Source organism: Eriocheir sinensis, unplaced genomic scaffold, assembly GCF_024679095.1.
Source record: "Eriocheir sinensis breed Jianghai 21 unplaced genomic scaffold, ASM2467909v1 Scaffold52, whole genome shotgun sequence".
In the NCBI taxonomy this organism is placed as follows: Eukaryota; Metazoa; Arthropoda; class Malacostraca; order Decapoda; family Varunidae; genus Eriocheir; species Eriocheir sinensis.
Window position 1 is genome coordinate 391,683 of NW_026111854.1, and position 7,691 is coordinate 399,373.

Genomic DNA, 7,691 nt, shown 5'->3' on the forward strand with positions numbered 1-7,691 from the left:
CCTAAGTCTTCATTGGTGTATCTAGCTATATAACAAAAATCTGCATCTCTCTCCCTTCTCACCCAGTTGTCCCCGTACATCCTTTCAGTATCCAAAGAATTTCAATTTACATCTTGTAATCACTCAACTAATGCAGTGCAATCCTCATCTCTGTATTTTACCGTGTGGACATACTCTTTCCTTCCATGTTCCACAGTCGTATGTTATTCCACATCTAACACAACCACATCCCAACAGATCCGAACACGTCCGATATCATCCAAGAGAATGTGGCAGCTGAAGGGGGAGAGGCCAAGAAAGAGGCCAAGGGGGAAGACATTTAACCACCCCCCCTGAAGTACATGGCATCATTCAACCCTCTTGGTGAGCTGCAGGAATGTACTTCCCATTGCAGTGCACCAGCTCCATGTACTGATTTTGGTATGAATACTTCATCTAGTGTTTGTTGATTGTTGTGTTATTAATCTAATTATGACTTCACAAAATAGACTGTGCAAGTCACTTAACACATGCCCTGCTCAACATCACTTTTAAGTTGTAGAATTCCTTCATATTGATGCTGATTTATGTATCCTGAAATGATTGGATATTGATTGTCTTAACATTTTTTTTTTGTCCATGATCACTGAACCATGTTACGGTATGTCTTTGGGTGTAGATCCAGGAAATGAGTTTTTGGGAGGACATCAGACTTTTTTGCGGGTGGAAGGAGCATTAGCATTACCGATTAGCCATTCTAGGCAGTCATGGTCTTGAAAAACTGGTGGAGTGACCTAAATCAATAGGTATAACGGCCTGGACTTTGTGCCAAAGCATTGCTTTAGCCGCAGCGCGCTTTTGAGCTAGTTTTCCTGTATCACTCAGGAACATTGGGGGGGGCCCGGGCCCCCTTTGGATCCACCAATGTAGCTATGTCTTATAATATATCTATCCTTTACAGTCTGATGGTGCATCCTTCTAGGTTGTCAAGTTTTAGTAGCTACTCATGAGAAGTATTCCTTATAATGATCATTGATTTCCAGATGGTTTGCACTAAAAAAAGTGTCGTGTAACCTGCCGCAAATAATAATCAGCTGTAGTCAACCCTTGCTTTAAAGAACCAATATGGAGGAAGGGGGTGATGTTATATCCAAAAATCTTTTACATCTGAAGTATCCAACCTTTTTGTGTATAATAAACCTTGTTTGTTACATGAACTTAAAAGTTCACAATTTCCATACATGCTTCTTTTTTCCTTTTATTTGATGATTAATCCTGACATGTATTTCCATTATCAGTAGGTAATATATAGTAACAAGACAATAATACACATTATAACAATGTATATATTATAGCCCAATGAGTGCATGAGATCATTTACCTCATCAGTGACGCCAAGTCCAGGAGTCCTTCCCTAAATTCTTTGCCCAAATTTGTGACACCAAGTATAATAACTAGTTTTAGTGACCATTTGCATCCATTTTTCACTTTGATTAAAAAATTGCCTCTCAACAGGTGTGAACTTGATGGGGTTGGAGGAAACTCGACTTGGCCATCAAGCTCACCACAATATAGTAAGGAACCTCTTCTTCTCAGTGCTAATTTATCCTCTTTAGTTACTATTCGTGTTGCTTTAATCACAACTAATATGTTGGAAACATTACAGCTTAATAACATACCTCACATCTCTGCATACAAATTGAGTTCAATATTCAACTGTTACACCAGGCTTCATATCTCAAATAAAAATATGTAAAAGGTTGAAATTTTGAATGATATATTTAAACTCTTTATTATGTTTCTATGAGTGTAGTACCGTTACGATTAGTCAGTGATCAGCACATGGGTCTTATGTTTTTGATAGCATAGGTTCAAATTTTGCCATAGGCTGGCATTTGATAGTAACAGTAGTGTCCACAGATATCTACCTGTTTCTTGTTTATCCTGTACCACTTTAAACCATCACTGGCCAATCTTTGAAGAGGTAGCATAACCTTGAAGTGCCACTAACAAACCTTTGTCCATTCTTCTGATGTGATTTTTTTTTTTCTCCACCTGCCTATAGCGCCGGTAGGTTTTCTTCATGCGCCTGGCGGTCGGCCCAGGCCGTCATGATGCAGGCTTTTTTTTATAGTGGTGCCATTTAGTATTGGCTCATGCTGCCCAGAACTCATTCTTGATTCACTTGGATGGTTTAGCAGGGCTTAGGTATGACTAACATTGCAGAAACAGGGAATTTTTATATTTTTAGTGTGGCAACACATTGACAAATGTTTTAGTATGGACTGAACATCAAAGATATATATGGTAAATGGGTGCTTGTAGATTTTGACATTATATCTGTCAAGAGTCTCCAGTTGTATCCTCTCCCCCATCTCTCCTGAAAATATTACTCTTGTCAGGCAATCTAAGTGAAGCCTTCCATCGATGCTGGCGTGCAGACATAATGTCAATGCTTAGATTCACTGTCCTTATAGCACTGAAAATAATGCAATTACATGCACATATTTTATTATTTAGAATTGTGATTAATTGTGATTAAATATTTTTTCATGTATTTTCAGACATGAAAAGTGAAAATTGCTGCACACAACAGTCTGTCGTCTGCACCGGGAGGCAAGGCAGCTCAAAGCCCAGGCTGTTACAAATCCTGGGCAGTTTTTGCCTAGAGCCAGCAATTTTTTAGATCCAATAGGGGTGGATTTTTTCTGAGGTCAGGTTCAACATGCTGCAAGATGCCAAGATCTAAGCATATTAGGTGATATGGGTTAAAATTGAGGAGGTTTGATCTGGCCTTATACTATCAAAGTCCAAATGCTAATAGATTTCTGAGCACAGTATTTCACTTGTCTTCAGTTTCAACACTTCAATCATGACTCAGGGGTATTTCAGTACATGTTGGCTGGAGCAAACAGACTCTGACAGCCCTGCAGCAAAGAGCACAGGCTTTGTCAAAAGAAGAGAAACTTCGTGGATTTGCCATTATTTAGTATTACTTTTGTTACGCCAAGAATTTTTTTCCATATACTTTGCCAAATATTGCAAGTAATGCACCATTGTTGGGCTTGCTTGTTATAAATCAGATCTTGTTCAATTAACAAGCTTTGGGTGTCTGCCACTTTCCAGCTGTAATGCAAGGAATCATTTATCTTCCCTGCTAGATATCACGTAATGCACCATTGTTGGTTTTGCCTGTTATAAATCAGATCTTGTTCAGTTAAAAGCTTTAGGTGTCTGCCACTTTCCAATTGTAATGCAAGGAATCCTGCCAGATATCCCATGTAATGCACCATTGTTGGTTTTGCCTATTATAAATCAGATCTTGTTCAGCTCACAAGCTTTGAATATCTGCCATTGTTTATTTCAGGTGTAATGCTTGGAAGCATTTGTTCTCTTCCCTACCCAACAGTATGCAATGCTTTATTGTGGATTTTGCCTGTTATATTTAATCTTGTTCAGGTAACAAGCTTTTGGTGTCTGCCTTACCTAATATGTCCTGCAGTGACACTTGGCTTGGTTTCATAATGTGAAATACAGCATGTAATTTCATCACACTAAGTGTCTATCATCACGTGTCTGGCATCATTAATGAGGCTTCCAGGAGTAATCTTGTTTGTATTACAGCTTGCAAATTTTTTCTGCTTTATATGATATACATAATCACATAGGTATGATTTACAAAATGTAATGGCAGTTGATATTCTTGACTAATGCCTCATAAACCTTGTGAAAAATAATGCTTTTGAAGGGGGGGGACAGAGAGTGGTTTGTTTGGTTGGCCAGTTCAAGGAGTTTCATATCAAATGATTTTATTACATCCAACTTTAATGTGTGCATAAAACATATATTTTATTACATCCAACTTTAATGTGTGGTTCCTGCAATAAATGCTACATGTTTACTGATGTAGCCTATGAAATACATATCACTTTCCTGCTATTTTCTTACACTATGAGTTGCCTTATTTTGTCTCATTTGCTTTTATCATATGTGCCTCCGCTGCATAGTTGTGCCTGCTGAGCTTAATATCTTCATGACCCTGACACCAAGGTCAGAGCTTGTGAGATCATACCGTGTCCTACATTCCATTTTCACCTCCCGGCTCGCCTGTCTCCCAGGACCACCAAGTTATTGCATTCCATTTAAGACAACTCATGTGTTACCTTCTTAATGTCCTCCATCATGTATTTCAGCATGTTTTATGATGCTTTGCTCTTATATTGATGTGCCTTGCAACATTTTTATACAGTTTTCATTGTATATAACGCACCATTGTTGGTTTTGCCTGTTATAAATTGGGTCATGTTCAGTTAACAAGCTTTGAGTGTCTCCCATTGTTTATTTCAGTTGTAATGCTTAGAAGCTTTTGTTCTCTGCCCTGTCAAGCAGTATGCAATGCTTGCCATTATCTGGCACTTGTACAGTTAGTATGATATTTTTACTCAGCTAAGAGCATTTTGCAAAAGGTAAAGGTAAGGCTGGGGGCATACGCTGTAGCAGCACGTGGCCTCGGTGCTCATCTCTGTAACTTTAGCCCATGAGCCTGTGGTGTTAGGGAACCCATTACCCTGGGACACAGGACCAGTGTGACATCCGGGTTACCACAGTCAAAGGCATTATAGTAATATAGCATGCATAGAATTTTGTATGCTTTTATTGTATTTAAAGCACTGGATATGTTTTCTACACACACACACACACACACACACACACACACATATATATATATATATATATATATATATATATATATATATATATATATATATATATATATATATATATATATATATATATATATATATATATATATATATATATATATATTAGCAAATGCTTTCAACATCATATTTTTCCTAAAAAAACAAATTGATATAGTGTAGATAATACCTAATAAAACATAAGAACAAATATATTTTTCTTTACCCCATTAGTAAATCATTTTACAATGAAAAAAAATAAGTGAGGGCTGGATAGGGTGCTGTGGCAGGTACTTCAAAAATAGTTAAGCTACCCCTGAAAAGTGACGTTTTTGGTGGGCTGCAATAGATGGCGCTACTTCCGCACGCCCGAGGAATTACTACATACCACTATCTCTTCGTATATAGTCTCTTTGCGCACGGCCACCACCGCCCGCAGCCCGCGACCGACGCTACACGCTAGTTGCTAGGATGCTAGGATGCGGGTGAGCTGAATGAGAGAATTTGCAGAGAGGAAGTCGAGGTATGTTTGAAGAAGCAGAAGAATTGCAAGGCAGCAGGGCTGGATGAGATCCCGTATGAATTGTATAAGAATGGAGGTGAGGTGGTGATAGACAGGATGACTGAGCTATTCAACTGTGTATGGGAGAATGAGAGAGTGCCTCGGGAATGGAACGAATGCAGAGTGACTCTGATACACAAGGGAGGACATAAGAGTAAGAAAGAGCTGAAGAATTATAGGCCGATAGCCCTGGCGAATACGGTGGGAAAGATTTTCTGTGCTGTGTTGAATGAAAGGCTGTGTAAGTGGATTGAAAGAGAGAGAGTGCTGGGTGAGGAGCAGAATGGTTTTCGCACAGACAGGAGAGCAGAGGACAATATGTATGTGGTAAATGAGATGATAGAGAGGAAAAGGAAGAATGGAAGTCCGTTGTATCTTGGGTTTCTTGATATTGAGAAAGCGTATGATAGAGTGAACAGGGAGGTGATGTGCAAGGTACTGGAGAAAGTAGGTTTGAGTGATAAGATAGTGCGAATCATTAGGAGCATGTATGTGGATACAAGAGCCAGGTATAGGTTAGGAGCATTAGAGACAGAGTGGGTGAGGAGTGAAGAGGTGTTAGGCAGGGCTGCATCCTGTCTCCAACTCTCTTCAGTCTGTACACTGAGGAGTTGGCAGCCAGGATGAGGAGAAAGAATGCAGGAGTAAAAGTGGGAGAAGACAGGGTAAGTGTGCTTCTATATGCAGATGATGTGGTAGTCATGAGTGAGTCAGCGGAGGAACTGCAGGAACTATTAGATGTGGTAAATGAGTATGGGAGAGATTTTGGAGTGAAATATAGTAGTGAGAAAAGTCAGATAATGGTTGTGAATGGGGCAGAAGATGAGAGAAATAGGACCTGGAGGCTAGGAGACACAGAGCTAGGGCAAACAGATGCATACAAGTACCTGGGTGTATGGATGAGTCCGAGAGGATGTGAAAGGACAAAGAATGAGAAGATTAGCCTAGTTAATCAATGGGTGGGCCGTCTGGGAAGTGCGGCAAGAATGAGAGCGTGTAAGTATGATGTGCTGAGAGAGGTGTGGAAGAGTGTAGCAGTGCCGAGTGTGATGTATGGGATGGAGGTGATTACATGGAGTGAGTTGGAAATGGATAAATTGGAAGTAGGGCAAAATAGGATCGGTAGGTTAGCTTTGAATGCACCAAGGTATGCAGCGGTGGAAGCATTGAGGGGTGATATGGGGTGGAGTACCTTTAGGGAAAGATTTAGGAAGGCTACCTTTAGATACAAAGTCAGACTGGAACGAATGGATGACGCGAGATTGGCACGGAAGGTTTACTTGTGGAGTGTGCATGAGAGCAAATGGATTAAAAACTGCATGAGAATGGTTGGTGACAGTGGTATGCGAGTCAGGTGGGTGAGCAGAGAGGAAGGAGGCGTTTCTTTGAATGGAAGGTGACTGACAGAAATAGTGAGGGCCTAGAATGGAATGTGAGAAAGTGGAAGAAAGAGATAGACAGTGCAGTGAAAGGTGACGGTCTGAGGAGGTGGAAGCATGTGATGGAGCGAAAGACTACTTTGGAATGGTACAGGGAAAAGGAAGCCCCGCAGTGTGTCAGCTGGTATGATGGAAGCCTGGGTGGTGATCTTCTCTTCCAAGCTCGAGCGCAGTGTATGAATGTGAATGCAAGAAACTACAGGTGGTCTGAGTCCGCAGCATTTTCTTATGTGGTTCTTATTGTGTGTGTGTGTGTGTGTGTGTAGTGTGTGCATGTGTGTGTGTGTTCATTCCTCCGTCTTGCAAATGAATAATAATCAATATTACAATGTCAAATATATTTGCCGAAGCGGTAGGTTAGGTTAGGTTCGTTAGGTAGGTAGGTTAGTTTAGGTTAGATCAGATTAGGATAAATTTAGTTTAATTAGATTTGCTCATGAGTAGCATAACAAATAAATGTACGGAAGTGGGGGGAATTGGACGTGGGGACTGGAAGTGGGGGTTGGGGGGGTCAGCGGGGGGGTTACGGAAGAGGGGGTATCTGGACACCCCCCTACTACACTTTGCATCTTTTTTACCTTTTCACCCCCCTCACCCCCCTCTCGGACTAGCGTACGGAAGCAGGAGGAGTGACAGGGAGTAAAGGGGTGCCCAGCAGGAGGGAGGGGGGGCTGACGGTGTGTGTGTGTGTGTGTGTGAAGGGTTAGATAAGATCTGATTCTTGAGACCCTCGAATGACCACGAGATTATAACCACGGAAAAGGTTAAGGCCAACATTAGCCGAATGATATGTTCGAAGCGGAGATATGAATTTATGGTATCTTCTAATGCAATTCCGAAAATAAAATAATAAATCGCCATGGAACGACCTCATCGATAATTTATTTAAGTTTTTGCTGGTTGTATGTTATCATTATCTTCTTATTTCTCATTTCTCAACTGGTTTCTTCATCTACATTCCTCAACTTATATATATTTGCCATTTTACTCTGGTTACTTGGTGCCCATCTA